Below are 17640 nucleotides of genomic sequence, written 5' to 3' on the forward strand. Positions count from 1 at the left end.
CGGGGATGAGGTTTCAAGATTTGGAGACTTGAGCAGCTCCTCAGATATCCCACCCTCCTGCCTTGATTCTAAGTCATAGGTGTGTCTTTGTTGTTCCCATATCAGTGGTGATCGTTAGAATCACATAGGAGAGCTTTTCACAAATATGAATTTCACAGGCCCTCCCCCACCAAGAGATTCTGAATATTTCTATTTGAGGGATCTAGGCAGTGATATGACAAGGGCAGGGTGGCCAGAAGAGTACACCCAGGTGCAGGGAGTAAGTGGGTGGCTTGTCTTTAGAGAATTTAAAGAATGATGTTGCCCTAGCCCGTTTGGCTCAGTGGATAGAGTGTTGGCCTGTGGACTGAAGTGTTCCAGGTTCAATTCCGGTTAAGGGCACATGCCCAGGTTGTGGGCTCCATCCCCAGTAAAGGGCGTGTAAGAGGCAGCCGATCAGTGATTCTCTCTCAGCATTGATATTTCTTTCTCTCTCTCCCTCTCCATTCCTCTCTAAAATCAATAGAAAATGTATTTTTTTTAAAAGAACAATCTTATTGTTATCAATCTGCTAAACTATGTTAGCAATAAAATACTACAAAATGTCTCTTTGGTTTAAGCACTTGCTGTTGCATTTAAGTCATATATATTCAAATTTCAAGTAGCACATTTTCTTACTTATCCTTTAATAAACATCATATCCTACATGGAAGTTAATTTGGAGAACCACCGTATTACAGTCAGCCCCCAATCCAGTCTCACTGACATAGTTCATTTCTAGATAAAGTTTTTAACATTTGTAGTCTGAAGCTTGGGATTCAATTTGCATTTCCAATACCCATATTCCTATACTTTCTTGCATTCTAAAAAACTAAGAATAACACATTGTAATAGCCTTAGTTAAGACCAAGCAACAGAATTTGAGTTACTTTAAGTTTGACATTCTATGTAATCACCTAAAGTTTTTATTTGTTTCAAATTTAAAATGGTGACTAGAGTATAAGTTATAAAATGCAACATTTTATTTTGGCATGGGTAACTTTCATTCCATACATGAACAATTTTTTTTTCAGATCATATATTTATTTTTATTAAAGTAATCCATGCACTTAGCTTCACGAAAATCAAATAGTTTTGTAAAACTTATAGTGAAAAGTATTCACTCTATTATATTGAATAACATTTTTATTTTACTTTTTAAATTTTAATACATTTTTATTTATTTCAGAGAGGAAAGGAGAGGGAGAGAGAGAGAGAAACATCAATGATGACAGGGAATCATTGATTGGCTGCTTCCTGCATATCCCCACTGGGGAACAAGCCCGCAACCTGGGCATGTGCCCTTGACCGGAATCAAACCTGGGACCCTTCAGTCCACAGGCCGATGCTCTCTCCATGAGCCAAACCAGCTAGGGCTTGAATAACATTTTTAAATCAAAGGATTTTCTTTCTTTTTAATTGTTAATTATAAAATAAAAACGAGTCAAAATATTACTACATATGATATTACTTATTTTATTTATTATGTATGCATAGCTATAACATATTATGCATACATTACATAAACATGACTTTTATGTATTTTGTGTAACACAATCCGTTATTGCTGACATTACATAATTACTTTTAAAATAATTTTGTCACATAGAGGAGGGAGATGTTTACCGATCCAAGTGTCAACTATGCTAGGTACTTCATTGGATCTAGATGTCTTTAACTCGCATGTAGCCAGATGTGGGGATCACTACCTGTAGCATCTTTACCACTTGCTCTACCTCCCCTACACACACTCTGTTCCAGTTTCCAGCACCTTAACTCTACCAGGGCCCTAGGGTAGGTGAAGGGATGCTAATTAAAACCCTTGTTGCTTACAGGCAGTGATGTGCTGGTAAATACTTAGCAACCAGCTCTGGCGGGAGTTGCAGCATTTACAGATTTCCATAGTGTACAATAGTCCAACCACCACCACAAGGTAGGTGCCTGGGAAGTTCCTGCATGGAGAACACAGCTCTCACGTGTTGGCTCTCGAGGGCTCCTACACACCGTGCTAGAAGGATCATGGATTCCCAGGGAAGTGTTTTGCTCACTTTTTAGAAAGTAAAGTTCCGTTTTCTGGATTATTTCTCAAATGTGTGGATTGATCTTTACATACACTCCTCCACCAAGGGTCAGGAATAACAACCCTCCATGTTCCTTCCGTACTTCATGGAACGCCCACCAGCCCCATGTTCAGATGTGGTTTGGGATGAATACCCGACTTTCTAGCAATCTGTGCAGAAATCAGATGTTTAAACACTTCTTTCCCCCCTTAAGTTGTTGGTAGAATGTATTGTACCTGAGAGAATTAATGCTGCTTTCTCTGTCCCCAGCCAACCTGCATAACTGCTCCCTTGTAGAACTCAAGTCTTTCTTCATTCTTTTCTCTCAAAAGGAGGTGCTAAGGAATGAGGTAAGTTTCCAGTGAGTCATAGCCAGACAGTTCTGGGCTCAAGTCCTAGCTCTTACCACTTACACTGTCTGAGACCACTTACCCTCTCTGAGCCTAGTCTCTGTCTCATAGGGTTGTTGTGAGGTTTAAATGAGATAAAGCTGGCAAAGTGTGCTGCCTGTGCCTGAAATAGGGGTGTCGAACTCAATCAGAGAAGGGGCCAAAATCTAAAATCCAGCCTAAATCGCGGGCCGAATGGTTTACTGAACAGTCATAAACTGTCATTGTGATGGAAACGCAGCGGAGTGCAGTGATGACAGCGCGGTGCGGGCCACATTGCAAGGCCTGGCGGGACGGATTTGGCCCGCGGGCCTTGTGTTTGACACATGTGGGCCCTGAAACATAGTTAGCCTCCGCATGCACTATTATTCTAATCCTATATAATAAAAGGCTAATATGCAAACCAACCGAATGGTGGAACGACTGGTCGCTATGATGTGCATTGACCACCAGGGGGCTGATGCTCAACACAGGAGCCAGAAGCCAGGTTCATGGCTGGCGAGTGCGGCAGCAATGGCAGGAGCTTCTCTCGCCTCTGCAGCAGCGCTAAGGACCCCTCGGGGGGGTGTCTGACTGCAAGAGAGCGCAGGCCCGGCTGAGGGACTCCCCCAGGGCATGAATGTGGTGCACCAGGCCTCTAGTCTACAGTATATAATAAAAGCCTAAGTGACCCTTGTGGCAGAATGACCAGAATGACTGGTTGCTGTGATGCGCACTGACCACCAGGGGGTAGACGCTCAACGAAAGAGCTGCCCCCTGATGGTCAGTGCACTCCCACAGGGGGAGCGCCACTCAGCCAGAAGCTGGGCTCATGGCTGGCGAGCGCCTCTTCTGCCTCCACAGCAGCGCTAAGGAGCAGCAAGTCAAGCGGTAAGGAGCCTGCCACTAAGGAGTAGCCAGCAGAGTGGTAAGGAGTGAGCAGGCGGGCGGTAAGGAGCGAGGGATCCCGAATTGCAAGAAGGATGTCCAACTGCTGGCTTAACCCTGATCCATGGTGCAGTCGGGCCTAAGCCTGCAGTCAGACATTATCTGAGGGGTCTCGGACTGCAAGAGGGTGCAGACTTGGTGCAGGGACCTCCTTTCACCCCCAATCCCCCATGCACAAATTTCATGCACTGGGCCTTTAGTTACTTTATAACTATTAATGTGATTGTCAGCCCCCACCCACAGACTTTCCATTTACTATGGGAATGAATTGCTTAGTTGTTCAGTGAGATTACATACTCAATTGGACTGAAATAGTTTAAGAATCTTTTCATGTTGTTTGGTCCTTGTGCTTATAATTACTTGCAAAGCATTGTTTAGAAGCAACCCTAGTATATAATTTCTCCATTTTGCTTTATATAAACAAAGTCTTAATACTCAATTTTAATTACTTAATTGTTCACTTACTGTGCTTTGTTTTCTTAACTATTTTTAAATTTTTATTTATTGATTTTAGAGAGGTGCGGGGGGGGGAGAAAGAGAGAGAGGAAAACATCGATTTGTGGTTCCACTTATTTATGCATTTATTGGTTTCTTCTTGTATGTGCCCTGACCAGGGATCAAACCTGTGATCTTGGCATATCAGAACACTGCTTTAAGCAACTGAGCTACCTGGCTAGGTCTTCTTAACTCTTTTTTGAAAACAGGAACCATGCCTTATTCATCAGTGAGCTCTCTCTTGGCACTTAGCAGAGTTTCTACTATGAAGTGAGTGTTCAGTAAATATTTGATGGACTACATTGTTTAAAGAAAAGGTTTGCACTGTACTTTTGTTTGCTTGCTATATACCTGTAATATTTCATTATGCTTGATTCCCAAGATGAAGGCCTGTGAACAAAGCAAAGAACCTCCTCCCTCCATATATATTATTTATACTAATACAAAGTATATATGTACACTAGAGGCACAGTGCACGAATTTCGTGCACTGTGGATGGGGGCTCCCTCAATCCATCCTGTACCCTCTCAAAGTCTGGGACCCATCAGGAGATGTCCTTGGATTGGACCTAAACCAGCAGGCAGACATCCATCTCGCAATCCGAGATCCCTCACTCCTTTCTGCTCCTTACTGCTTGGCTCAATGCTCCTTAGCACTGCTACAGAGGCAGGAGAAGCTGCCATCACCGCCGCTGTGCTCACCAGCCGTGAGCCCAGCTTCTGGCTGAGTGGCAATCTCCCTGGGGAAGTGCACTGGTCACCAGGGAGTAGCTCCTGCATTGAGCGCCTGCCCCCTGGTGGTGAGTGCACAACATAGCAACCGGTTGTTCTAGTCATTCCACCGTAACAGTTGCTTAGACTTTTATTATATAGACAAGAGGCCCGTTGCAGGAAGATTCCTATGAGAATAGGGCTTCCTGCGACCGGAGTGAAGCCTCAGTGGGCTTCGCTCCAGCCTCCGCCACCTCCCACTTGCTTCTCTGCAGCTTCGCTCCCTTCTGAAGTGCTTGGCTTCCTTCTACGCTGTCTTCAGTTTTCACTCCGCACCTGTATATGCAAATTAACCGCCATCTTTGTTGGGTTAATTTGAATACTCCCTCTGATTGGCTGGTGGGCGTAGCGGAGGGACAGTCAATTTGTGGGTTTCTCTTTTATTAGTGTAGATACGTTTAGCTAATGAAAGTGCTATAAAGAATGTAGTTTTATCATCAAAATGATAATAATACACTAAGTACCTTCAGATCTGTTGCGTTTCTCTATGCCGTGGTTGGAAACTCAGCCTCTTGCAAAGGGCACTCCAGGAGCTGCTGCCCATGTCTGTGTTCAACACCTGCCTGTCTCAAGACAGATCTGGCCCCATAGTTCTCATAGTGGAGCCAGGGAGTGGGAAGCCTAAAGAAGCTTGGGCGCTTTGGGACCAGTTGCATGGCTGTGACAAGACATTAGAGAGAGCACCTGCTGAACTTTTGGTTGTAGGGGGTGAAGGAGAGGGAGTTCTTTCGTTGACCCAAGCAGGAACAGAGCTCCATGTGCATGTAGAAGGGGAGGTGGAAACCAAAGATGCTGACAAGTGGGCTTCCAGAGGTCTCAGAGAGAAGCTGTCTCCCAGTACCTCCCTCTCTCTTTTCTGCACACATGCATACCATCCCTGGCTAGAACAGGGTACAAGAGGGGTTAGAGGCGACAAGGAGCAGAAGTCCACCTGAGAGGATAACCATCCCTCCGAGGTAAAATGCCACATTTTCCTAGTTGCCAGTGCCAGCTGGAAACCTTTGAGATGCTACGTAAGTTACAATGAGCTGACAAATTGTGAGCCATAAGGGCCTGAGATTTATGGCCCCAAAGCAGGTGTAACAAACAGCTGGGGAAGACAAACAGTGTTGTTTCTTGGCAGCCAAGTGCATTGGTCCTGGGAAGTGGATGGCCAGCCCAACTGTCTATTCGCAAAACCCTCCATCCCTTCTCCCCTCCCTCCTATTCTCCCTTATTTTCCTCTTTTTCCCTTCCTCCCCCGTTCTATACTTCTTCCTTCCTCTCTTGCCTTGATTACTCATTAACTAATCCAAAAACGTGTGTTTGAGTTATTTCTCTGTGCCAGGAACCCTGTTTAGATTTTATAATTACAAAGTCCCTAGAGGACCTAGCACCATTTTTATAGATTATTTATTCACGTCTTCATTCATTCAACACACATTTCTGAGTTTCTGGGTTAGGAAAGACACAGCCCCCTGGGACTGGAGCTGACGCTGATAACGCCCTAGACCAGTGGTCGGCAAACTGCGGCTCTGTTGACTAATGAGTTTGCCAGATGATTAGCAGCTCTCTCCCACGGAGCACGCAGGGGAGACACACAGCTCTCCTAAAGACCCCTTACAGGACCATCTCCCTTTCCCCACCCCTTTCTCAATCCCTCTGCTCCTTTGTCCATGGGTTTTCCTTCCCAAAAGAGGGAAATAGTTTGTGCCTGAAATGCTAAACTCCCCAATGTCAGAGGAGGCCTGGGAGGGTATAAATAAGCAGATGAATATTTAGCAAAAATGATGGCTATGGAAGCTCAGAGCGCTGTGCCATAAGGCAGAGCCCGCTTTAATCACAGACACAGGGGAGGCGTTTGTCGCCGTCTTATCACACAGGAATGGTTTCCCCACTGGCCGTGGCCACGTGCCAGCTGGCTCTGGAGCCAGCGCCGTCATGGCCCTTCGGGCCACAACATTGGCTGGCATGCTTCTCCGCTGCCAGCCACTGACATTTCTATTTTTTTTTTAGGAGGCACCAGGTCACGGAACAAAACTGCAGAATCACAGACAAATCCTTATGTATATTGAATGTGAATCTCATTCTGGCTCAGACGCCTGTGAATTTCCAACCCTTGGAGTTCAATACATCAGAGACAACGTGGAGCTTTGCTGGTCGAAGTCAGCTGACTGTCTTTGGATCTTATCATTCCTGTACATTCCCAGGGAGGGGGTAGAGAGTGTCTCTGTAAGTCTACAAGAACTTGTCATTTCTAAATAAAGCCCAGCTCGGAATGAGCACTGCGGGGTGATGGCTTGTCGAGGGAAACTGAGTCTTCTGGGAAGGGGGTTTGGAGCCATCAGGCGCTGCCTTCCAAAGAATGCCGCCAAGGGCTCCTTCAGACCTTCCCCTGACACAATTCATAGCCACGTAGACTCCATGATCACTGTGTCTTGGGAGTATTTTAACATTAGATTGACACTTCTGATTCCAGCCAAGACGGAGTTGGCAAAGGTCAGATTTACTCTCCCACAAGAAACAAACACTGGACGAAATATGTGGCATAGCCCTAGATGGTTTAGCTCAGTGGATAGAGTGTTGGCCTGCAGACTAGCCAGGTTCAATTCCAGTCAAGGACATTTACTTCGATTAGCCCTGGTCAGGGCATGTGCAGGAGGCAACCAATCAATGTGTCTCTATCACATCGATGTTTCTCTCCCTATGTCTCTCCCCCTCCCTTCCGCTCTCTCTAAAACAAATCAGTGGAAAAATATCCTTGGGTGAGGATTAACAAAACACATGTATGTGACATAGTTTTCAACGCCCTGGACGCCAGGCAGTGGAGGACCCCTGAGAGTTGGGAGGCAAACAAGAAGAGCACTACAATTAGACGTCAACAGGTTTCAGGTCAGGGGTGAGGAAAGCACACGTACCAGGCAGTGGACTCCTGAGTTGAGGGATGGGGGCTGCGGGTGTGAAAGATCAAAGCAGCTGGAGTTTGCAGGCAGAATTCTGGAGAGGAGAAAGCAGCGTGCAGAGAACACTGAAAATCTCAAGAGAGTCCCCACTGTGTACTGAGCTGAGTAATGCTGAGCACAGGCGTGTGAAGAAACTACATGAGGTCGGGGAGGGAAACACCCAGAGGGATGAGAGCCAGTGGTGCCCACCAAATCACGTACAGCTAGGAACGGCACCTGTTCCCAAAAGACAGGCTGGAGAGCTGCATAATTCATAATTCATGGAGCATTCGGGAACGGACACAGAAGCCTCTGATTCTGTAGTGGGGGAAATCAGCCCTTGACTGAGCACTGCTCCCGTCTTGCCTAGTAAATCTTAAAAGCAAGACCCAAAAGATCAAAGTATTTTTAAATAACCGAGCTGGATTCCAGCAGGGAGAAGCTCAAGAATATTTATGGGAATGCAAAAGTCACAGTGTCTGGCATCCGATAAAAATTGCCAAGCAAGAAAATACAACTCAAAATAAGGAGAAAAAAATAATCCATTAAAATCAACCCAGAGCTCACACAGGTGTTAGAATAGCAGACAAGAACATTAAAACAGCTGTTACAGCTACATTCTGTATGCTCAAAAAGGCAAATAGAATTTTTTTTTTAAAGACACCAATTCATCTTCTAGAGATGAAAACTACTATGTGTCAGATGAAAAATGCTTTGGATGGGGTTAATGGCAGATCAGATATTACAGAAGAAAAGTCTAGTAAATTCGAAGATGGAACAATAGAGGATATTCAAAATGAAAAACAGAAGAGAAATTTTTTAAATGAACAGAGCACCCGTGAACTGTGGAGGCACCTCAGACAGTTTAATGTAAGTGTAACTGAGGGAAGGGACAGAAAAATATTTGAAGGAATAATGACCAGAATTTTCCAAACTTGATGAAAATTATAAACCCACAAATCCAAGGCGGTCAAAAATCCCTAAGCACAAGAAATATATTTTTTTAAAGTATTCCAAGGGTCATTATAACCAAATGATCAAAATCAGTGATGCAGAGAAAATCAGGGGAATGGAGAGAAGGATTACAGATTTCTTACCAGAAGCAACGAGTGAGAAGACACTGAGCAACATCCTTAAGTTGCTGGGGGAAAAGAAATGTTTGAGCTGGAATTCTATACCCACAGAAAATATCTTCCAAAAACAAAGTTGAAATGAAAGCTTTATCAGAAATAGAAAAGTTGGGGGGGAAAAATCCATCACCAGCACACCCACACTCCAGAAAAATTATGGGAAATCATACCAGATGGAAATATGGATGCACACGCAGAAGAGCTTCAGCAGTGGGAACTACGTGGGTAAATATGTAAGATTTTTCATTCCTTACATCTCTTTCAAAAGGTAAGTGTTTAAGCAAAAAGTATAGCAATGCGGCATGTGGGTAAAATGTATGACAATGATATCCTAAAGTCTGGAAAGAGAACTGAAAGTATATTGTCGGAAGGTCCTTACAGCTCCGTGAAGTGGCATAATATTACTTGAATGTAGACTCTGATAAGTTAAAGATGAATTCTATAAACCCTAAAGTAGTCACTAAAACAACAAAACAAAGAGTTATAACTAACATGCCAACAGGGAAGATGAAAGTGAAATCATAAAATATTTGAATAATCCCCAAACTCTAGTCTAAGATTCTAAAAATAAGTCTTGTTGAAACCTTCAGCATCTGAGAAGTGGCTGAGAGGCAGAGGGCTGTGAGAAAGAGTGGAGGGGACTGAGAGAGGGGAGTGGGTGCTGAGCAGAATGGGAAAAGAAGGGCTGAAGAAAGAGAGCAAGGGCAATGGGGGAGACAGAGGTCAGGAATGAGGAAGTTATTTAAGACATCTACACTTTTCCATTTTAAAATGATAAAGTCTTGCCCTTTTAGTCACCCTTGGATTGTACAAAAACAAAAAAAACAAACAACAAAACTTAGTCCTAGAATTTTCTTCATTTTTTAATACTCCTCGACCCCTGCATTCAGCTGATGACTGTATTGCATGCTACATTGATAACGTTAGAAAGCACTGGGTGGGAACATTCTGATCTTCCCATGAGCAGTTCTACCATCCTGCTACATCTGCCCCTGACTCTGATTCCTGCCTTCTGAGGCAAATGAAAAATATCCACCCTCCTCCTCCTTTTACCTAGGACCTGGCTCTTTCTTTTGCATCAATGTCTCTCCCCTCACTTCGCCCACTCTCAGATCATTCGTGGCATTGATGTGTGCCATCCCTGCTTCCCACCACATGGCTATGGGGCTCAACCTCCTAACCTCCTGCCATGCTGATGCAACTTCTTCTTCTTCTTCTTCTTCTTCTTCTTCTTCTTCTTCTTCTTCTTCTTCTTCTTCTTCTTTTTTCTTTTTGTAATCCTCACCTAAGGACATGTTTATTGGTGATGGAGGGAGGGAGGGAGGGAGGGAGGAAGGGAGGTAGGGAGGGAGGAAGGGAGGTAGGGAAACAACAATCTGTTGCCTCCTGTATGCACCTGACCAGGATCAAACCCCAAACCTGGGTATGTGCCCTGACCAGGAATTGACCCAGTGGCCTTCCCATATATGGGACAATGCTCCAACCAACTGAGCCACACCAGCCAGGACTATGCTGACTCAATTTGGGAACCAACCTTGAATCTTGGTTTCCTGCTGTGAGCTCTCGTTCTGCCTCTTACCCACTGGCAATTTTGACTATAGCTCTGGATCTTGCCTATACCACACACACTCTCTCCTCAGCCATGCTCCTCTTCCTTGTCCCTTGTCCTATGTAACTATCAATATATTAAAATGATCTGACGAAATATGCAAAGAAGATAATACCATCCACATTCATAGACAATGAAACTGAGTGAGATGGGGTGATTTACCCAAGGTCACATAGTATGTGAGAGTGCTGGGATTTAAGTCTAGGAATTCTAATTACAAATAATTTCACTACACCAAAGCAGCTGAGCCAATAGGAATGAATGACCACTGTCTCAGCAAGCTTTGAAATTATGCCCCCTCTTAAGATTGTACTGGAACTGGGAAATTTCTGGAAGACTGATTTCCTTTTATAGTTAGAACTGCTCTCTGTCCCTTCTGCTATTCTCCTGTCCCTGCAGCTCTCAGAAGTCTGGCCCATGTGTGAGGAGGAATTTCAGTTTTGGTTTTGTCTGTAGGTTATTTTGATCAGGGGTAGAAAAGTGAGGTATGGAAATCAATATAGGAAGTGTGCCCAAGTTCCTGCAACATGTCCTAACCTTCACAAACTCACAAATCTATTACAACAATCTTGTGAAAGGGGCTCAGGACACCATGTATGGATGTACATGTGTGTGTGTGTGTGTGTGTGTGTGTGTGTGTGTGTATGCGTGCGTGTGGACACGTACATATCTGTATTCATCACTTAATGCAATGAATAAAGCAAGCTGGAGGATTCATATTGCCAGACATCTAGATGTATTCATAAGTTAAGATAATCAAAATAGTATGGCATGAACACAGACCGACAAATGAAACAAAGCAAAGAAAACACAATCGCACAGTATAAGATTCTACATAAGCATAAGGCCATTATTTTTCCTGCTATGTATAATAGAAAGCAATGTGAAGGACCTAATTTCTAACATACCAGTCATGTCAACAATTACAAATGACTTAAAATCATGTATTAAAAGATAAAACTATATTCAGTTGTACAAAATGAGGAGAGCTATGGAGATGGATGGTGGTGGTGATTGCACACTCCACGCTCAAGGTCTAAGCATTTCCTAAAGGCCCACCTCTTAACATCAGCACAGGACTTTAAGCCATAAACCTGGGGGAACGCAGACATTCAGACCATAGCACCCTTTAAGGACAGGTCTAGGGTTGAGCAGTGAATTCAAGTCAGTTCTCTGCTACCTTCACAGTCTCCTCAGAAATATCATGTAGTTTGAATCTAGGACTATTTAATACCCTCGCCTAGGTACTCCACTCTCTCTTCCAGTCCCTGTGTCTGTTGGATGAACCACAAATCCCCACCACATGTCCTGACATTATTCCTTGGTTGGCATCACTAATTGGTCACATCACCCTTTCATGCTGAGCCCCTACAGCTTCGCTTGTCTTCAAGAGGTGGCAACATTCACAGTCCAAGCCCAGAGTGGTCTAGGTCTGCTTCCACCTGGGTGGCATTCACTGTGGAGCTCAGGACCTCCATTCCCCTCTCCCCCAAGGGGTGCCGCTGCAGTTACCATGGCATTGCTCCAACTGGTGCCCTTCTAAGATCATTGCTCTCCCAGGGCTCATGGAACACAGATAACATGTTTTAATTTTATTTTTGTTCTATTTCCACCTGAGAGGAGTCGCTAAACCCTCCTGCCCAGAGGACCCCCACTAGGGTTTCATGTTTGTAGGTGTTTGTTCTGAACCAAAGTTAGTCTGGATTTATATGTTCAATTTCCTAAAATGTAGAGAAGCAGAGGAGGAGGGAAAAGGATGTTATTGTTGTTGAATGCCTATCCACCAAGAACAGCAGAAGGACCTTTTTTTGGTTTTGCCTAAATTAGCATTACTAGATAAAGAAGGAGCCTTATATATCCTCCCAGTTGCCAGGAGAGCCTGCCAGCTAATTTTAGTCCTCTGTGTAAATAGAACCAGCACTGGTATGCAGTGGCCTTCAACAATGACAAGGGTCAATGACGTCCTGCACCAACCTGTAAGCCCCTTCCAAACATTGATTTTCCACTTGGAAATGACCCCAGAGATCCATTTGCCTGATCCCTGCCTGACCCATGGCCTTTTCCACTTCTCTGAGCAAAAAATTGCCTGGATAAAGGTACTTTTAAAAAGACAACAATAAGAATGATCTAACACTTAAATGCATTAATATATTTGAAGCATTTAGAAGAGTTCTTTGAAGATGATATGGTTAATAACTATTAACTATTGTTTTGTTGTTATGTGGATTGACATCTCAGCTCCCCACTTACTAACTGGATACCCATAGATGAGATGAACTAAGCCTTGATTTCCTCATCTGTAAAATGGGCATAAGAAAAAGCCCTACCTGATAGGGTTGCTGTTAGGGTCAGATGCGTTGAAACATATAGAGATCCTTCCTGGCTTTGCCTTGCATGTGTGTGTGTGTGTGTGTGTGTGTGTGTGTGTGTGTGGTGTGCACTCAGGATGTAGCAGCTGCTCTTGTTACTTCTCTAGGCATCCGAGAGTATTTTCAGTCACACTGGCAATCCATTCAACTTAGATGTTCCAGAAACATTTTGGAGTGGTTAAAGAAACTTAGAAAATGTGTATATGTGTTGTGTAATATAATAGATCAAATAGAGAAGGTAGCCGGAGACCGGGATGGCAGGACACACACAGGCTTTATTGGAAAGAAGGGTACCCCTGCCGGCTGCTTCCACAGAGAGGCGGAAGAGAGCTAGGGCTGGGGTACAAGCACCTTTAAGGATAGGGGACGGGGCTTAGAGCACTCAGCACACGCTGTTTGGTGATTAGGGACCTAGGGACTTAGGAATCGGGGACTTAGGGTATTTGGCAGGTGCTGATTGGTGGTTCAGAGCTCAGGAATGTCTGGCCGCAGGTGGGGTTTATGTCTGTCCATCAACTGGAGGAAGGGAGGATCTATCATTGTGTACATGTGCTCATTTTCAATATTTTTTCTTTTATAAAAGACAATGATAGCAAATGATTTTAAGATATGAAAATATATGAAATATGTAAAAGCAATCATAGAACAGTATTCAGGAAAGAAAAGAAAAAAACACCTTTCTAGGGTTTGTTCCTTTCTCTTGCTTCTGGGTAGGCTTTATTTTATTTTGAGTGAGCTACAAGAATCAGAGATGGTAGAGCTCTTAGACCCAGTGGACTAGCTGTGCTGCTGTTCTACTCCAAGGTCCTTGACAGGCATCGGTGGTGACTGCGGCCAGAGAAAGTGACCTGTACTTCTCTGCAGATTATGTGCACCTGGGGAAAGCCCCGAAGAGGCTGATACAAACTGGCAGATAATCCCCAAATGATCCTCATCTGTTTAAGGAAGCATGGCGTTGTTTCTGCAGAGCCATCAGTGCTTTTGCTTAGGCCAGTGTTAGTCTGTAGCTCCTGAGCCAGCCTAGCGATCAGTCTTGTAAGGACTTTGAGGGAGTTGGCCCACAGTCTTAAAACTGGCATCAGAACAGCTGCACAGGAAATGGTTGGGTATTTAAGTGTGGACTTGCGCTTAGGTTATTTTCTTTTCGTGGAGAAACATTTCTTTTAGGTAAATTATTACTCGTCTTTAGAAAATGTACTCCCAGGAGTCTCCCCTCATTTTTCATTTCTTTTAGAGGCAAAGATTCCATTGTAATGATAGGACTGCTCTGTGTGGTCCTTGACCAACACCTCTCACTGTGGCGCTCTCCTCCCTCGAGTTGTGGTCACATTGGGCTCCTTCACAATAACAGGCTGACATTTAACCCTGGTATGAAGAGATGTATCTTTATGGCTCCAGGGAAAAGAGCACAGGCCAGAAACCAGACAGACCCTCTGACCGGCGAGCTGCATGACATAGAGCACATGTGTCAAACACAAGGCCCGCGGGCCAAATCCATCCCGCCAGGCCTTGCAATGTGGCCCGCACCACACTGTCATCACTGCACTCCGCTGCATTTCCATCACAATGACAGTTTATGACTGTTCAGTAAACCATTCGGCCCGCGATTTAGGCTGGATTTTAGATTTTGGCCCCTTCTCTGATTGAGTTCGACACCCCTAACATAGAGTAAGTCACTTCACCTCTCAGGACCGCTAAACAGGAACAGTGGGCCCTGCTTCACAGGCTTGCTTTTAGCTCCATAAATGTTAGCGCTTTGCATATGTCATTCTGGTTAAGGCTCTCAACACCTCTGCGAGGTGGGTATTATTATTAGTCATATTTTATAGGTGAGAAAAACCAAAGCAATAAGTATTCAAAAGTTATACCTTGCTACTTACTGCGAGGCTTCTATAGTGCTGCTGCTGAACTCGGCACGTGCTTTATGAAGTGTCTCTCCCCACCCCAAACCCCTCCCCCTCCCCAGAAGACACTGCCATGCATGGAAATTAGGTACCTGCCCCAGAGAGACTGCACCACTACTGCCTCTAGTGGGCGGTAGAAGGGACAGGATAACTATTGCCTCCTGGCATGCATCCTTTCTTCCTGTCTCCCGCCCTTTCCCCCACTGTATATTAATGATAGCCCCCCCCCCCCAACTGTGGGTAGCTTAGTTGACTAGAGTAACTATTGCTTTGAGAGAGGTAGCAAGATTTTCTCTCATTTCTTTTGTTAACAGACCTGCTGCTCACTCCCATCCTTCCAAAACCCCTCCCCCTTGCACACACACACATGCACACACATACTCTCCTTCCCACCACTCAGTTCCATCTCCCACACTCACACTCTGCCATGGCCACAGGCATAGGCACAAGATTTTCATTTGCAGGGAAGTTAAATTGAGTTTGATGAGGGCCCAGAGCCTGACCATTTGGGATAGACCTGTCTGCTGTAGGAGATGAAAAGGCCGAAGCAAAAGGCAGCAGAGACCAGCAGAAAGGAAAGACGCACAGAAGGCAACTCAGACCCAGTCAACCAGTAGCACCATCTAGGGAAAAGGCTACAGCCCCGGGGTGGGGGCGGGGGGTGTTGGATCTCTAATAGCCTTAGGCCCTGTGGGTTCCCAGCATCTCTCCTTCTCAGCTACCTGAGCCAATCTGAGAAAGCAAATTTGAGTTGGGTATTTGTAGCCAAAGGCGTTCTACTTTAGTAGGTTCAAGTCTAGCATCAGAAAGTTGAGAAGGAAGAAAGAGAATCCTCTCTATACTGAATATACTTTTTATTTTCCTGAGTATGACTCTACATTTATTCATTCAACAAACTTTTATTGAATGCCAAACTACAGACACTATGCTGAGGGCTGGCATTCCCAGGGATGAATAAGACATGGTTCCTGTCCTAAAGGAGCTTACAGACTAGGAGAAGAAGATGCATCAGAGTGAAAAATGCAATGAAATGTCACCAGTGTTTTGACAGAGGTCATGGGGAGCTGTAGGTATGGGAATTTAAAGTGTCAATGACCTCTAGAAGGTTCAAGAAAGGTTTCAGAGTGATGATAACCCTTCAGTGACACTTCAAAGACAAGTGTGGTCTAGGCCTGTGCTAGTCAGAGTGTGGTTTCTGGACCAGCAGCATTGGCATCACCTATTAGAAATAGATGGATCAGCATATTAATTTTAATAGGATCCCCAGGTGACTAATTCCCCATGAGCCCCTGAGAAAGCTGATCTAGGCAACAGGAAGAGCAGAGAAAGGGAGATTTCAGGCAGGGGACCAGTTTGAGCAAAGACTGATAGATATGACAGGGTATGACGTGATCATGAGACTGTAAGCCACAGCAAGGGTGTAAGCAGGGATGTGGCAGAATTAAGGCAGGTCCTGTCCACAGAGGGCCGTGTAAGCCACGCAGAGAGGGCTGGACTATCATATCATATCATATCATATCATATCATATCATATCAGCAAATGGTGAGTCAATAAATTATGTAAAGAGTGTGACATCCTCGGATTGCACCCTTAAAAGCAGAGCAAGACACCTTCTGGCAAGCAGAGTAACAGATGAGGTTGGACATGATCCTGAAAGGAGGGGAACCGCTCGGAGATTTAAGGGAAGAAAATAACACGATTTGATTGATTTGACTGGATGAGATTTACTTTAAAGTCTTAAAGCTAAATGCCTGACAATAGTGTGGAAGATGAACTGGAGAGGGCACAATACCAAAGGCAGGGAGGCCAACGGGCACCCTCCCCTCGTGGGAGAGACAATGCGGATCCACTCTAGGAAAGTAGTTGTGCAGATGGAGAGGCAGACATGCCTTTCAGAGGGAAAATGAGGTGGAATCTGCAGAAGGTATCCAGTGGTTGGAAACTGCATCCTGGAGTTGGGTGAGGCAAGGATTTCTGGCTTATCTCATAGAAGCAATATGGTGACACTACTATGGGGTGAAAGATGCTAAGTTCTGTGCAGGGTCCGCTGAGGTTGGGCCCTCTGCGGGACAAAGACATGGAGATAACAGCACCAAATTCCAACCTTCATTGACAAGGTCTCTCTTGGAATTCCTCAATTAGAACCCTCTTTACTTACTTAGAAAGCACTTAATTAACTCCATAAATAATTAGCTCTGATGCAGAGTTCAGTGGCCGGGAACTCAGACACTACAGCTCAAAGCTGATCGTCTCCCCATTGCCTCCGCTTAGGGCACACCATCGACAGTCAGCAAACTCCGAGTGTGATTCTGCCCGGGGACAGAACAAGCGCACTTCTTTATGTCCTTTGTAAAGCCTTAAGTATAATTCCACTTAACAAGTAATACCTGCCCAAACCAGTTTGGCTCAGTGGATAGAGCATCAACCTGCAGACTGAAAGGTCCCGGGTTCGATTTCGGGCAAGGGCATGTACCTTGGTTTCGGGCACATCCCCAGTAGGGAGTGTGCAGGAGGCAGCTGATGGATGTTTCTCTCTCATTGATGTTTCTAGCTCTCTATCTCTCTTCCTTCCTCTCTGTAAAAAATTAATAAAATATGTTAAAACAAACAAAAACACACAAGTAATACCTGAGCATCACCCAGGAGCTGAGCATTGTTCCTGGCACTGAGGACACAAGATAAATAAGAGGGACAGCTTTCTCACCTTCCCTAGACTTGTACTGAGCAAGGGAGACAAAGTTAAATGGAACATAACAGGCAGATTCAGAGATCTTCTGGAAAGGACTTGCTGGCCAGCCACCAGGAGTGTGGTTAGCTGACAGCGTCCAGCAGTTAGCACCCTCAGGTCTACCTCAGCTTCCGAGCCCAGGTCACACTATTCTCAGATCAGCTCTCAGACAATGGGGGAGCAGAGCAGTGGTCGCTGAGAGCATGCACTTCTTGGAGTTACCCCCAGCTAGAGTAGCCAGATTTAGCAAACACAAACACCCAGTTAAATGTGCATTTCAGATAAGCAATGAGTATTCCGTAGTATAAGTATGTTCCAA

Source organism: Pipistrellus kuhlii, unplaced genomic scaffold, assembly GCF_014108245.1.
Source record: "Pipistrellus kuhlii isolate mPipKuh1 unplaced genomic scaffold, mPipKuh1.p scaffold_m20_p_15, whole genome shotgun sequence".
NCBI lineage: Eukaryota > Metazoa > Chordata > Mammalia > Chiroptera > Vespertilionidae > Pipistrellus > Pipistrellus kuhlii.